This window comes from Neopelma chrysocephalum, unplaced genomic scaffold (genome assembly GCF_003984885.1).
Source record: "Neopelma chrysocephalum unplaced genomic scaffold, ASM398488v2 Primary Assembly neopelma1_76, whole genome shotgun sequence".
Taxonomy (NCBI): Eukaryota; Metazoa; Chordata; class Aves; order Passeriformes; family Pipridae; genus Neopelma; species Neopelma chrysocephalum.
Window position 1 is genome coordinate 13,018,359 of NW_020897737.1, and position 15,726 is coordinate 13,034,084.

Sequence of the window (15,726 nt, forward strand, 5' to 3'; positions counted from 1 at the left end):
TTAAGCGATTTTTTTGTGTGAGTGTTCCATACTAATATTTAAATTCATCCAGCATGATTAACTAGCTCTCTGCTTCACCCAAGCAGAGGACTTAAGAGGAATGATAACAGTGGTTATAATATTATTTCATTTTATTAATTACTATTATTTAATACTTTCTAATAATAATTTATTTTAAATCAGTGGGTGTGCCTTTTATGGCGTGTTTATATAATGTAAAGTTCAACACTAACAGTGCATTAAGAAGTGTGTGTTCGCACTTATAAAGTAAACAAAGGGAGATGACAGAAGCATTCAATTCAATGCAAGAGAGACTACCCAAACACTGGTAGTTTAAATACAAGAGTTGAACAAAATCCATCAAATATATTTTCCTACAAGTGCCGAATTGTGCAATTATGCAACTATATGCAAAAAAGAAAAAAAAAATCAACGAAGCAATGCCCTTCCTTGCAAATGCCCATAGAAAGGAAAACTTAAATTTCTTTACAAAATACCATAGCAGAACATGCCAGGCACCCACAGCCAAGTCCACAGCTCACTGAGATGCAAGAGCTCTCTCAAGGAGAAAAAGAAAGGCTTCTACCATGGTTGGCTGAAAACATAAGGGGTAAACATAGCTCAGTACCTGCACATCAAAAGCAGAGAACCAGGGAAGCAACAGCACTTGACTGCAGAGCAAATAAAAGAAACAGAGCTTTTTTGACACTGTAGGTGTCAAAGGTAGGCTTTGAAACTGCAAGTGGTAGCCTCTGTGTTCAGCTGTATAGGAAGTTAAATACGTGAATGTGAGTCAAAACTAACTGTAAGAAGATAAGGGTTTTTTAATAATTTTCTGTTCTTAATAGAAAGAATCAAGCAAAGTCTCAAGTGCCTGCTTGAGCTAAGAAGCAAGAGCTGTTTCAGAGACATTAGCAAAATCCTTATTCTGAACATCTTCAAGCAGCACATTAATGTAAAGAAATGCTTATTAACAAAGGACATATGTTTTATAGGACTAAAGGCGGGCAGTCCTCCTAGAAAGGAATGCAACACCTGAACACTGCATAATCATAAGCAGCTAAAGTTTGGGAAACGATGAAAGGTGAAACATTGAACGTTCATGAGCTTTTACTATTGGTAAATCAAGTCCTTACGTCAGCTGAACACAATAAGCCCTCAATAACAATTCCTTTTATTCCTCAGCTAGTCTCAAGAAACACAGCCCCTCAGCATCTGAGTCATTGCTCCACATCCTGCCCTGCTCCAGCACTTCCTCATTCAAGGCAGAAGTGACTCTCAGCAGCACGTTTGGATCTCAGCACATGCAGAAAGGATACTGAGAGATTCCAGAGGTAAGCAAGAGACCAAGTTTTCTGTCTTGTACTAGTGAGTGCTAAAGCTGCAGTATCAGGGCTATGGGTTTTCAGCTAAGGTCTTGTAAAGTTGCTTCAAATGATGTAGGCACGGGAAAACGAAAAAGAAACAATCTGGGTTTGGCTTGTTGTTTTTTTTTTCTTTGTCATAAGCGACAATTTGCTGAAGCGGAAAAAAGACAGATTGAGGGATTTCCCAGTTAAAGTGTTTCAGCTCTGTAGCTCCAACTCCCCTGCACTGGCTGCCAGCTGGGGTGTGCTTAGACTGCAAAATGAGAAGTGAGGTTAAGGCTACCACTACAACAAAAGGCAGCTTTCACCTGACACCCCAAAAGGTATTTTCAACTAATTTACTCACAATACAGTTTTGCCTTTATTTCTGCTCTTTAACCTTCTTGTTTATCTTTAATCATTAATGTGACACATTGACAGAAGTGGCTGCATGGGGAGTTTCAGTTTAGTGAAGTTCAGAGAATGAATTGGCTGAAAATAATTGAATCCTACTTACTGCCTCAAAACGTCATTTGGGCAAGAAAAAAAAAGGCTCAAGACATTCAGCATGCTAGTCACACCAAAAAGGAAGCCCTACATAACTTCTCAGGTTCTGAATGGTCACTGTTTACAAATAGTGAGTAACAGCAGCTAAAAATCCCCATGAAAGGAAGGTAAGGGGTCCCCAGGGTACTGAGCAGCACACACACAATCACACAATCTGAGGTGCAGCCTGCAGCTAGTGAAGAAGTCAAATGTAAGAGTGAAAAGACAAGAAAGAGGGAAAGCAACTGTATAGCAGGGTTTTCCCAAGCCACAAGTCACCCTGGTTTCAGTTACAACCACTGGTGGACTTTGAAAAAGAAGAGAACAAAATATAGTTGCACAAGTAAGTTTCAGGCAGGCTCGTTGCCTTCGAGTTTTGATGGAAGATTTATATTAGATTAATTTAAAAATAAAAACAAACAAACAAAAAACCTAAACACAAAAACTACACAGCCACCAGTCCCTACAGCAGGGCGTTTAAGACAGCTTTCCAATTTTAAAATCTATTTTTTTCTTGAGAGCTCGTCCCTTCCCTTAGAAGGAACTGTACCCACCACCAAGGTAACACAGGGAGAGCGGAAGGTGGGAGAGAGACACCTTGGAAAAGTCCAGAGCAATTGATGCCACAAAGCCCAAATTCTCACACCTCCATGTGAACTCAGACCTCTCAAGAGCCAGTTCATGACAGAAGATTTTGCCTTTTGGAAAGCTAAGTAGAAGTATTTCACAAGTTGATTAAAACCAAATCCTGAGCAAGGAGGGAAATGACACAGCTACACATTTCAGTTCTCATTAAATCAGAAAGCTTGCCATTGTTTTGAGTTTAACTTGACAACACATGTGTAAGTAATGTAAAGGGAGAGATCAGATATTTCAATTCTAGAGGAATTGTTTACGTATTTCTGGAAAGGAAGAGGAGGTGGCAGGAAATTTTCATTGAGCCCTCTTCTTGTAACACAGACCAGGTTATTGAAATATTTACCAAGATGAGCATTACAGCAGAGTCTCCAGCACACTGTCTCCAGTTAGGAAGGCTCTAAAATAAGATTGCATGAGTGTATATATCACATTCAAGAGACTGATCCTTTGGTAGAACAGTCACCAGTTCTGCAGATTTTATCTGCTAGAGAAGCCTCTGCAAAAGAAAAAGCCTATATATTGTTCAAAAAAAAAAAAAAAAAAAGCAAAACTACCACCAAACCACACATACACAGGTGCAGTCACCTCTTTAGGGGGCTTGTTGGCTTTTTCCCACCTTATCATTGCAAATGTCATCTACAGCTTACTGCCAGGACAAGGCAGATGTGGACCTGTCATAGCAGATCCAGAAGAGGTCCACAAAAATGGTCAGTACTGGAACACCTTTCCTCTGGAGACAGGCTGAGAGAGTTGAGGTTGTTCAGCCTAGAGAAGACTCCAGGGAGACCTTAACATGTCTCTTCAATACTTAAAAGGGGACTGAAAAGAAACAAGACTTTTTACCAGGCCCTGTAGTGACAGGACAAGGGACAATGATTTTAAACCAAAAGATGGTAGATTTGGATTGCACCTAAGGAAGAAATTCTTTACTGTGACCATGGTGAGGCCCTGGAATGGGTTGCCCAGAGATGTTGTGGCTGCCCGATCCCTGGAAGCATCCAGGCCAGGTTGGATTGGGCTTTGAGCAACCTGGTCTGGTGGAAGGTTTCCCTGACCATGGCGGGGGGATTGGAACTGGATGAACCTTAAGTGTCGCTTCCAACCCATTCCATGCTTCCATGGTAAGTACTTAAGAATCCATAGCAAAATTTGACCTGGTTTCTGTCTCTCACACCCCTTTTCTCAACTGTGTTACAGCCTTCCCTCTCACTCTGGACAAGAAACCTATAAGAGCCAACTGTCTCCTATGGAAGCTGAGCATTCCTAAACATCCACAGAAGGTGGCAGTCCAGGTGACAGGACACTGCATGCACGTGTCAGTGACAGAGCTTTGTTTCCACAGGTGAGAGACAGAAGGGGAGGAAAGGAAAAACTATGAAACGTCCTCTGAGCAACAAAATGTTTTTCTGTTACGGTCCATTAAATGTACACACACATATAGGATGTGAATATATAGTCAGTGAAGTATCTCACTGAACACTGACAATTTTCAGAGGCATGTGGGGATGTGTATACACTGTGAATGTACCTGCAGTCAGGTTTTTCAAAGCAACATGAGCCTCGGAGACTTCCAGTAATTGAATTTCATTTCACATCTGCTCACATGTTTTTAAATTCCAGTAATTGATTTCAGTTCACATCCGCTCAGATATTTTTAAAACAGCACCTCGGTGCCTTCAGGCACATCCTAACCACACCACAGGGTGTGGTGCAGAGGTGCCTGTGCTAACAGGGTCTGGAGAAGTGCCACTGTCCCGGTGTAACATTGCCCGGGCATGAATTCCCTGTGCTGATGGGGAGGTACAAATTGCAGCTCCTTAAAATACTTCACAGGAGTTGGCTGCTCCTGACCTGGGACAAGAGCTCAGATCAGCACAGGGCTGGGCAGACACCCTTGGTTGCTCAGACCTGGCCAAAGGCACCTGTGCCACCTATGGTTTACAGAAGAGGCAAACCAGAACTTGCACTGGCTTGGGTTTTCAGTTGAGTCTGTTACTAGAAGTAGGGAAAGGTTAGTTTTGATAGTGAGTTTTTGGTTTTGCTGGGGTGTTTTTCTCTTTAAGTTTTCCCTCCTGCTTACATGGAGTGCTAAACAAAATCACAGCCATCTTCTGCATCACTAAAAAGAATCTTTATGTTATGGCAGTAGCTAATTCTAAATTTAGTTGTTCTCTCAGCTGCTTTTTACAGAATGGTTGGGGTTAGAAGGGACCTTAAAGGTCATCTCATTTCAACCTTCCTTCAACAGCCAGGGACACCTTCCACTAGGATCAGGTTTCTTAGAGCCCCATCCAAAAATGGCCTTGAACACTTCCAGAGATGGGGCATCCACAGCTTCTCTGGGCACCCTATTTGAGTGCCTCACCAACATCACAGTGAAGAATTTCTTCCTAATATCTAATCTAAACCTACCCTCCTTCATCTTAAGAGCATTCCCCCCTAGTCCTATCACAACATGCCCTTGTGAAAAGTCCCTCTCCAGCCTTTGTGTAAGTCCCCTTTACATACTGGAAGGTGCTCTGAGGTCTCCCTGGAGTCTTTTCTTCTCCAAGCTGAACAACCCCAACTCTCTCAATCTGCCTTCATAGGAGAGGTGCTCCAGCCCTCTGACCATCTTCATAGAGTCCTCTGAACCCAGAAGGTTCATATCTTTCTTACACTGGGGACCCCAATGTTGGACACAATACTCCAGGTGGGGTCTCATGAGAGAGGCAGAATCCCCTTCCTCAACCTACCAGGACACAGTTGGCTTTTTGGGCTGCAAGTGCATATTGTCAGGTCATGCTGAGCTTCTCATACCCAAAGTTTCACTCCAAATTCACTTTTTTTTCTATAAACAAAGAGTGCTGGTGAGGGGTGCAATTTAGCTTTTTGTTGCTGTAGTTGAAGAATGCAACTTCAATAAAGAGTGGGGAGGATGGACAAAACAGGTGAATTTTTCACAGAACAGTAAGAGGGTTGAATTTTTTAAATTATTTCTACAGCTTAGCTTTGCATGCGGTATTTTTCTCTCACATCTTCTTGTGCATATATTACTGTGTACTTTTCTGTATTATTTTATTTCACTTATAATGTCCTTGCAAAGTTACTGAAAAGACTAGGCTCAATGAGATGAAGGAGGCTGCTATTTGCTTGATTCTTTTTTTTGCATCCCATTAGTTTATGAATATAGAGAGTTAGTTGTAGAGTACAAATGTACAAATGTATTTCTCGGTTAAGCACATTTGAGATATAATCATTTCTTTGGCTTCTTAACATCTGAGCTTCCCATGTTCTACATTGCCATGTGCTGAAGTTCTGAATCATAAGTTTTTCGTAAAAGCAAACTTGCTTTCAGCTCCTTCATCAGTAGCCTTGCCAGAGCAATGATTGCTGTGGCCATGGGTAGAGAGTTATCAGAGCTAGAGCCAAGCAGATCCTTCTCATCATTTCTCAAGAGGATTCATTTATTTTGACATCAGGAAAGGGAAGAGCATCCAGAATCCCCTACCTTTCCCTTGTTGAGGCAGCCCAGCTTTTAAAGAGAGATTTACAGGGTCTGAAAGGAATTGTAGTGTGTGCCTTCTGCATCCTTGCATGATGCAAGCTGACTATTGAATACATCTGAAGAAACAGCACATATTCCAGTTATCCAGCTCTGGAGGAGCTGTTGTTGTGTTTTTCCTGCACCACCACAATGAGTCTAAACAACATTGAACTGCTCTAAAAACACACTTGTGTTTGCAGTTACTCTTTCCATTACCATAAATTCTTACTTTCTGAAAGGTGACAATTTCCTCCTACCCAAATGCAGTTTACTATCTAGAGAAGGACATATCTCAAATAGCAATGGTGAGGGAAAAAAAAGAAAAAGATGCCCAGAAGCATTTGTGAAACCCAAGAGGTGAGAGAAGACGGCAACAGGAGTGTCACCACTGTTCCAGTTCTTCCATATATCCAGTGAGGGCCATCCCATGGCTTATTCACTCCCACACACTCCTCACCAATAGCAACGTTTCTGACAACTCAGGGTGCAAGCTAAGTTTTCCTTGTAGCTGGTAGAACTATAGTTAGCATTGGAGTTATACTTCTGAGAGATTTTTGAACACAGGGCATGACCCTGTAGGAATCTAATGCTCCTTTCTACTAGGTTCTATAGAGTAGAACCTATAAGAGCTCCTATTGTCTCCTACAGTAAAATTTATATTCTTTTATGGATAGATTTTGTTTGTTTGAGATGAGGAAGGAATTTTTCTTGACAAAAAAAGGCTGCAACAACATGTGAGAATGGGAATGGAATTCTCCTGGGGTTCCCATGTTGTGTTGCATCTCTAGTACTTTCTAAGTCCCCTGCTGGGAAAGTGGTGGGGAGGGAGAAATTAAAAGCTTTAAAGATAAAAGGATTTCCTGGAAAGGTCTCCTTTACAAGACAGGCTGGGAAATAACTGTGCCAAGCTAGAGAGTCAGGGGTCAGCGTTTCGTTTGTCACTGTCTCATTTAAGTCCCTACGCTATAACGCATTTTACTGCCTCCTCCCCCATTTCTTCACTCACCACAGAGGAATGAAGCAGAAAAGAGTGTGTTGATTTGTACTAGTGTTGTCATCCATCCAACAAGTATGCTCTGGGGAAGCCTAATTCCATAAACATTGCTTTGGCCCACATTTGGGATCTATTAATGCCAAAGAAAGCAGCAGTGCCTTGCTGAGCGCAAACTCCTTTTACGACACCAGGATACTGCAGCACAGGTGCCTGGATGAAGCCTTAATATTCTTAAACCAAAAAGCAAAGTACCTAATTAAAGAGCTAGCAGGGTTTTATGGTAGGTCTGTCTGGGGGATCTTTGAATTTCCTCACAGGGAAACTTCGGCCCTCAAAGACTGTCCTCCGCAGTACTAATTTCACCCTTCTAAAGCCTCACTGCAGCTGCAATTTTCATGGTGGTCATGGAATGAAACCACTGTATTACAGGTGTTTTCCAAATACTGCTCTCACAGTTGAACTTGAACTCAGCTCAGATGCAAAGTGACATGCACAAGCTGGTCTAAGTCCGTGCAGCTCTGCTGGCTTGGCATGGTTGCAAGAGTGTCTCTGCCTCAGTCCAACTGCAGATGTGTTCCACACATCAGAGGAAGGAAGAGAAGGATCTAAGTTAGGATGGCCTTGATTAGAATTCAGTTTTATTGTCTTGGTTCCCATTTTCCCTTAATGTTATTTTGTGTTGAGAGAGGCATGAACAAGTTTCCACCCAGAAATAACCTTCATGTCAAGGGGATGTTTACATCTACAGGGGATGTAAGTGTGCTACTTAAGCTCCAATCCTCCTTGCATTTGCAGCCCATGGTGCAGAATATTTTGGGATGAAACAGCTGTAAGAAACAGAGCTCATTGGGTTAACACCAGTCATGGCAAAGGCCACCGTTGACTCACTACCAGCAAGGTGCAAGTCAGAGATACCCCATGCCCTTACCCTGTATAGGGAAGGGCAAATATTTCATCCTGGGTGGCTCCAGAACCTGAGGGGCTGCAAGGCTCAGATATTTTGCCATCCCTGAAAGACTGCTTAGAAATAGGGTTGCTTCGATTTCTAAAACCTGTGATCTACTTCAGAGCTGCTCTAAGGTGCTCACTGTCCTTCAGCTGCCAGTTCAACTTAGCCTCCCAAATGACTGTTTACAGCTCAGATGAAGGATTATAAAAACAACATGTAATACTCTTAGTTTAGGCCTCTAAATAAACAGTCCTAGAAGTGCCAAGGTCAGCTCTGAGGTCCTCAAAGTCTCAGGCATTGTAAGAGTCAAAAATCAATAAAGCTGTCTGGTCACAGGACAGGAATGTAAGGGCTTTGAACTACAAGCATGAAATCATCTAAAGAAGATTTCCATGAGTGTTCTGAGGAAATGTTTTAAAACTAGGTTATGTAAACTTAACATATTTTGAGTGCTTCCTACAAATGATTTCTCCCATGGGTTGAACCCATAAGCTACTACTTTGTTTAACAACTATCAGGTAAAGCACAGGACAAATCACACCTAGTGATTACTAGTTAACTTTCCACAAATGTGTCAGCAAGGGGAGAAGAAAAAGGATCTTGTTCCGTTACATATTCTCACGAACAATGGACAGTTGTGTCTGCAAAAAAGGGCAGCTGGCAGTAAACTGTGCACAATGACATCCCTAATCAATTAGCACTTTGTACTTCCTCATCTGAGGGCATTACATCAGTTTTCCTTTGAGGGTTAGGGATGCAATAGGTTGCACAGCAAGTCCCATCAAACACTCCTCCCCGTTGTCCCAGCTGAAGTTTCAAGGTGCAGTCTGGGTAAGCAGCAGGTAGTTGCCACATTCCCGTCAAAGCTCAATCAACTCAATTCCTCATTGAATGCATCAGCTCTTTTTACCAGTAAGCAAATACAAATTGGAGAAGGAATCCTGCCTTTCCAAATCAAGAAGTTTCTATATAGTTTTCACTCCAAGCTTAGTCATTTCTGAGGCCCCAATTCTTGTCATCTGTTACCACAAACACTCAGAACTCGAGCTTTGGGCACATCAAAAAGATGGGTTTTCACGAAGTTTTAGCATCAAGAGAGGATGTGAATTCAGACAGTCCAGCTATGGGGTGGCTCAGGGAATACGTCTCTTCCCAACAGTAGGAAGAGTCACTCAGTTGCTACATCTGTCTAGACTAAAACTAACGCATTGCAATGACAAAAATCCTCCCAGATGCAGCTTTGTTAGACATCTCCCTGGAAGTGTCTATTTCCCTAGATTCTGATGGCAAAGCTGTTTACTCTAGCAGCAACAGCTGTAGTGGAAAAACACTCATAAGTATTTTGAGGCATGCAAGTATGGACATCCTTTTCATACCAACAAAATATCCACAGCATACTACATGATGCCAGAGAACGTAGCCAGATATGGTCCTGCCTCTGTACTTGCAGATGGATAAAGTGTTTGGCCTATGATTTTAAACATATTTTCTGCAAGAACTGAATAAAGGAAGGTAGTATTATTTTTAAAAAGTGTAGCAGGAGTTTTTAGTTAGAGAAATCCAAAGACAATCAATGATCTCTCACATATATAGAAACACAGTTCCTCCAGCTGGTATTTTACGTCTTGCTCTCACTTACAGAAATCGGGGCTGTTCACTGGTGTTTACAGTTCTCAATGTGTATGATATGACAGAAACCCAAGTTCTTGTCTCTGATTTGGATATACATACACCTTAAGAGATCACTAAAGCAGAGACTGTCATAAGAGCTTGAGTGTAAATAGTTTCAGAATTATCACAACTGTAATGCTCAACATTTGTGTCATGACTGTAGGATATGTGAACAGAGAAACATTTGAGAAGCCTGGTCTTGCAACTACACAGTCATAACTATCTGCTCAGTTCTGGATGGCCTCACAAATTACCTTGGTTCTCTGAAATGCCTGAAGATACACAAAGATTCAAAGCTGTAAGGTGATATTAGAGATTTCCACTCACACACACCTTGATTTTTGAGATGGCTGGAACAACTGGCACATCTTTGTGCCCTTCATACCGCAAGGCACATCATGCAGCCAAGGAGCAATTTGCAACACACATACTTAATATCTCTTCCAAAAATCAGTGGCACAGACCTACTCACTCTAATGCTCCATGCCATTTTTTCCTGGATTTCCAAAGAACAGTTATTATCTGTGTGATGCAAAACCTCATGACTTGTGCACAACTCCAGCTGAAGGGTGCCAAAACAAATGTGCCACAGGCACTTGCTACTGTACAAGAAGAGCTTTGTGTCTAAGGCACTATAGAGACCAAGCAGGCTCCTCCAGCTACAACAGTGGAGCTGCTACCTGTTCCACCCTTGCAGAAGCAGCTACTGGGCCTGGATCATCCTAGGGAAAAATTCCTGGTGAGAGACAGCATCAGAAGGTATTTTACAGGGTGTTAGTCGATGGAAAGGAAAGAGCAGGCATTCCAGGGAGATAAGAGTGTGTGTTGGGAGCAGGGAGATGTCATACAAGGGGTGCTTCAACTAGAGCGGTGTCAAGACTTCTCAACAACACTGGTCAAATTAAATGTTCCTGTTTTGGAAAGGGCACAGTCACCTGGGGAAAGGTCAGTGCAATGCTCTGCTGAATTTGCAAGCCTTATTTTGGCTGTGCATTTCACACCCTCAACTTCCACTTTGGGGCTAGTTGAAAACAAACTGTAAAACTAAGTTCACCTAAACTTTCACAGGGGGTTTCCTATCTTGAAAGTGTAGAACCACAAAGAGGCCAGGCTGATATTTCATAGCATGAAAGCTTGTGGTTTTGCACAGGCTGCTCCTCTTTCTTTTCAAGTCATTACTTACCAAAATGCTTAAAATGGCAAAGCCATACAAAAGTTCTCTTTGGCATCTCTGACACTGAGAAAGAATAAGTTTGGTGCACTCTAAATTACAGAAAAGAGATGCCAGCAGCTACCCTGGTGTAGATGCAGCCTGCCTACATAGCCAGCAAGTTCCCTTTACAGAAGAGTTGTGCAAAGTTGATCCAGTGACTCATTGCTAAGGTACTTTGTTTCTGTCCAGGGTCATATCTAAAGTGACCTCCACCAAAGCCCTTGGGATGACCTTATTGTCCACTATCAAGTGACCACCAGATGCTGTTGCAACACAGGACATCTGGGCAGCATTTATGAGCCCTGACAACATCTGGTTGCTTTCTGATATTAAATCTCCAGCCCACATTCAGCTGTGTCCTACTTTCAAACGACAAGTATTGTGCTCTCTGGTATTAAACACAGTAACTGGTGAAAGGGTTGCATGGCTAAACTAAGTTCCTTTTGAGGAAAGGAGACCATTCACTACCAGAGCTCCATTATAACTGAACTATTTCACTTTGGAAGGGTAAACTAAAGACAAGTTCCCCGCATATACCTGAAGGAGAGAGCAGAAAGCATGTGGAAATTAATAGTACACACACACACAGTCACAGGAAGAATAGGATAATGTTGTGAGAAAAGAGTAGAGGGAGGATGCCACCTCTTCCATGTGCCGTGGTTCTGAACAGAAACATATCTAGGAAGCAAACACAAGTGGTCTTTCAGAGTGCTTCAAAAGAACAGAGTTGCTTGCTGTGCTTCCAAACCCCAGGCTTTTTACTTTGAAAAGCAGCCAGCACCTCCCTGTGTGGTCAGGATTGTAGACTGGGGGGAAAAAATGCAATGCTATTGCACTAATAACAGAAATTGTTCTTTTGCTGGTGGGACAAGAATGAGACAAGATCCAATCATGCATGCAGTGCTTGAGATGGGTGCTTCAGAGAGAAAATTATTTGGCTGAACTAAATCTGAACCAAGCACTAGCAAGATCTGAAAGCTTGAGGGTTGAGAAACATTCCAGAGTAGAGGGCCTGCAGGAAGTGCTTATGACCCCCACTCTTCTTTTTCCAACTTACACAAATTGACTGTTCAAGGCCTTTCTTTCAGACCATAAATACATCCACCTCAGCTATCAAGCCAATAGTCTACAGTCTTCCAGCACCTGGGCAAAATAACTTGGGCATCTCTGCACAACTCTGGTGTATGTTGTATGCACATCCCATTGACTCTATATGTGACTGTTCTCTGCTTGGAACAATTATTTACAGCTTAGCAAAACAAGCATGAAGTACTCACAGAAGCTTTTAGAGGCTCCTGTTTAGGATCTTATTTGTGTCCCTCTTTGGTGAACAAAATTTAATTGGACCTCAACATTCCCATGTTTGCAACACAGCCATGCAACTAGAAACTTTCTGCTCTGATACCAGAACACTTACATTTTAAAACCATATAGGCTTCAACTTCATAAATATGTTCACAAAACAGTGGTTGGGAAGGCAATTTCCTTCGGGAGGAGGGGTCAGGTTTAAGCCTGAAATATTTGGCAATTCTGTCTTATTTTTGTCAGCGGCTCAAGAGTCCTTGAACCATTAGGACTTGATCTTTACTGTACTAATTATTCCATGAGTACTTTGTGCTTAACTATGGCCAAGATGGGCTCCTGGAGAAGGAAATGGCTTTTCCTTGTCTTAGTTATTTACATTCACGGTGCTTATGTGTTATTCCCTTGCATAGCAAAAGGTGCCACCAGAACCTGCAGGAATATCAGAGATATTTTGTTAGAACACTAAAGGTACTGGGTAAATGCTGTCAATTACTCAGAAAAAGTTGTTCTATGAACAGTTCCTCCCTCCTCAAAAAGTTCTCACAAGCTGTAGCTGCAGGTCTGTTTACAAGAATTAAAAGAAAACAGACCACAAATAAAACCCAGACACCTTCACTTTTGATTTAACAGAGCAATGCTCCTAGAGAGACCAGCTCAGGCAGAGACCATCTCCTTTCGGTTCAGTAGCTCTGACATCAATAACTCATTAAAACCATTTATTGGCCCCAGGATTTGTTCCAGGTCTATAAAGTCTTCCTGATGAACAGTTGTTTATATACATGTTCAAACAACCACATTGTGTAGCTGAGTAGAAAAACCCAGGATGTGACTCAGGTGGTTTCTCTTGCTCAGAGGAGCCGTTGTCAGAGTTTATATTCCAGGTGTGCAAACCCTCAGCAAGGTGCCTGTTATGGGACCCTCAGTTCAGTCACCAGTGAACATCATTCTCCGGGGAAGAACCAAGAAAAGTTACACCAGTCTTGATTAATCTCAATTTCTTTTTCTCCTCTCATCCTGGTACCCCATTTTCAGACCCACCATTCCCAGTGTTTCCATGTCCAATGCAGCAGCTGCAACAGCATAGGCTACTAATTAACCTCATTTACCTGTGAGGCTCATTGATACTTAACTCCTTCCTAGAGAACAAAAATAAATGTTTTCTGAACTTGATCCGACTTTCTTCCTTTTATCACACCTCTTAGGAAATATAAAATCCAACTGATTGTGGCATTACAAGTCAGGAATGAGATGTATTGTCCTAACAGGTCTGACAGAGGGAAAAATAAACTGTTGAGTCTTGGTGGAATTGTATATATGTGTCACTAACAATAGCATCTTGTCTCAAATTAAAAATAGCTAAGAGGAGAGAGGAGTCACAATCCAGAAAAGAAACTGGTAGTCCTTGAGCCTGTTGCTGGCAAAAATAAGCATCCACGGGTCAGGATTTCCCCTGATCTCACTGTATTGGGCTGGAAAGTAATTTTGGAGAATAGAAATTCTCTGGCATTAGTGTGTTAGACTTCCTCCTAGACAAGGCATCAAACAAAACTGATAAAGGCATTTTATTGACTACTCTGTCAGCTCAAAGCAGTCTCTTGAGCCTGAAATAGTTTCCCTTCTGCTTCCTAGGAAATTCCCCTAGAATTTCCCTTTCTCCGCCTCCCTTGTGATCAGGCTACATCCACCACACAAAGGCAAAACTTCCAAGGGAGGGAGTTTTCCTCTATCCTTGTTTGGACTGATAACATTTACCAAGGGGGTTTTATAATCCTGGCTTGGTGTGAAAGAAAACAAACTTGTAAAATGGATAATGCATTGGAGCTTTACAATCTTAAGTAGCACAATCCTGTTCCTAGGATGGTCTGGGTTTAAAGGGACTTTAAAGATCATCTAGTTCCAAACCCCCTGCCTCGGGCAGGGACACCTTCCCTAAACCAGGCTGCTCACAGTTCTGTCCATCCTGGCCTTGGGTCCTTACTCAGTGTTCAGTAATTCAATTATTGTAGAGTTGTATCCTCCCTAAGTTTTATGGTGCTTCAGTTGCACTCTGTCAAGGGGCTGTATGGATGGGATAGAGAACAGAGATAAAAGGAATCATATTAGTGAGCTTTTAGAGACTTACCAGCTGTAAGCAAGGTAAGAAGTTAAGGTTGCTGAGATACTCTAGGTGCTAGGCAGAGAGCCGAGGTCAGACAACACTCCTGCTTCAGCATTTGCAGGACAGCAGACCCAGTTTGAGATGCAGGCAAAATATAATCTCACTTAAATCTCAGAGGGCTGGCATCTGCCTGGAGCTGGGAAGCAAGAGGCAGCTCGGCTCCTTCAATGCTCATCCCTCTGTAGCAAGAGGGAGCACCCTGTGTCACCTCTCTGGCAGCCACTAGCCCTGCTCAGTCCTTTCCATGGTTTCAACCAGCAATATCCTCTTTGCTCTGTTTTTCCAAGAAGCCTGCACCAGCCTTGTACGTGTCTAGCTGTGCATGTGCCAAGGACTCCTTGTCCCTCTGCGGGAGCTTAGTAACAAAGGAAGAGCTCAAATAATCACGAGATGTCAACTGTAGATGCAAGTTAAGGAGTTTTGCCCATTGAATGATGAAGCTACAAACCATTTGCAGAAATTTAAACTAGGTGGAGACGTTTTGGTGCAGGGAGGTTCCTACAAGTAACAGACTAACAACAGAATTAGGCTGTCATCCTCGTCTTCAATGAGAAAGACTTATTTCACATAGGGAATCTCTAATCCAGATGGCACAAAACCTTTTAAGGCAATTAATAACTACTGTGGGAGGGAAAGGCCACAACACAGAGAAACGCATGGAGAAATACCTGCCAACCACACCCATGCTGTGCAAAAATTTCCCACATATTTCAATCCATTTGTGTTCATCATGCCTGTATCTGGTTTATGAGAAGCTATACTCAGGGATTCATATCACTTGACATACTGGCTAAAGAAAAAAAACAACTAATGTGTAGGTACCTGAGAGGGCCAGAGGAAGGGCAGCGAGGTAACTTGATTTCACCCATCTTCTCTCCTACTCCAATAGAGCCTACAAGAGTTTCCCCTCAGTTTATGTCTAGCAAGAAGCTCACACACAAAGGCAGTAAGATACGTCAGTAAGGTTACTGGGGATTACAGCAATAAGTAGGCACACCTTTTGACAAAAGTTGAGCTTTCTACTCCAAAGTGGTACTAGTACCCCAAACTGGATCATCTCTCCCTTCAAAACCATGTCTCATTTTTATAACTAGCTTCAGATCATCCATTTTAGAAATATTAGTATCAGTGTTGTATTAATCCAAACATTTTTACTGACATCAGTTAATGCCTCCAGGACTCCTCATGTGATTGAATCCAAGCATCAGCTAAATTGTTTGGTTGTTGAGTGCTCCAGAATCAGGTAATAGCACTGATTTAAGGGTTAGTTTTAACACATGCCAGAAGAAAAAGAAAGCCCACGGTGAAGAATGAAAAATTAAAGTCCTGATATCCATGTGAATATTTTTACTTTACAGTATCTCTACCTTCAGAGGCTA

At 42.1% G+C, this 15,726-nt stretch overlaps 1 protein-coding gene across 4 annotated transcripts in view; it reads left to right on the forward strand.

The window, feature by feature from the left end:
* Positions 1–1,220: 1,220 nt before the first annotated feature.
* The window catches only part of LOC113970281 (V-set domain containing T-cell activation inhibitor 1-like), a 32,427-nt gene continuing 17,921 nt past the window's right edge, over positions 1,221–15,726 (forward strand). For 2 of the 4 annotated variants that reach the window (XM_027689048.1, XM_027689051.1), the window contains exons 1-2: positions 1,221–1,334; positions 3,729–3,873. The gene's annotated coding sequence lies outside the window, so the exon portion shown is untranslated. Of the gene's footprint in view, positions 1,335–3,700; positions 3,874–15,726 lie in introns of those variants that run through there. The other 2 variants (XM_027689050.1, XM_027689049.1) reach the window with 2 other exon arrangements.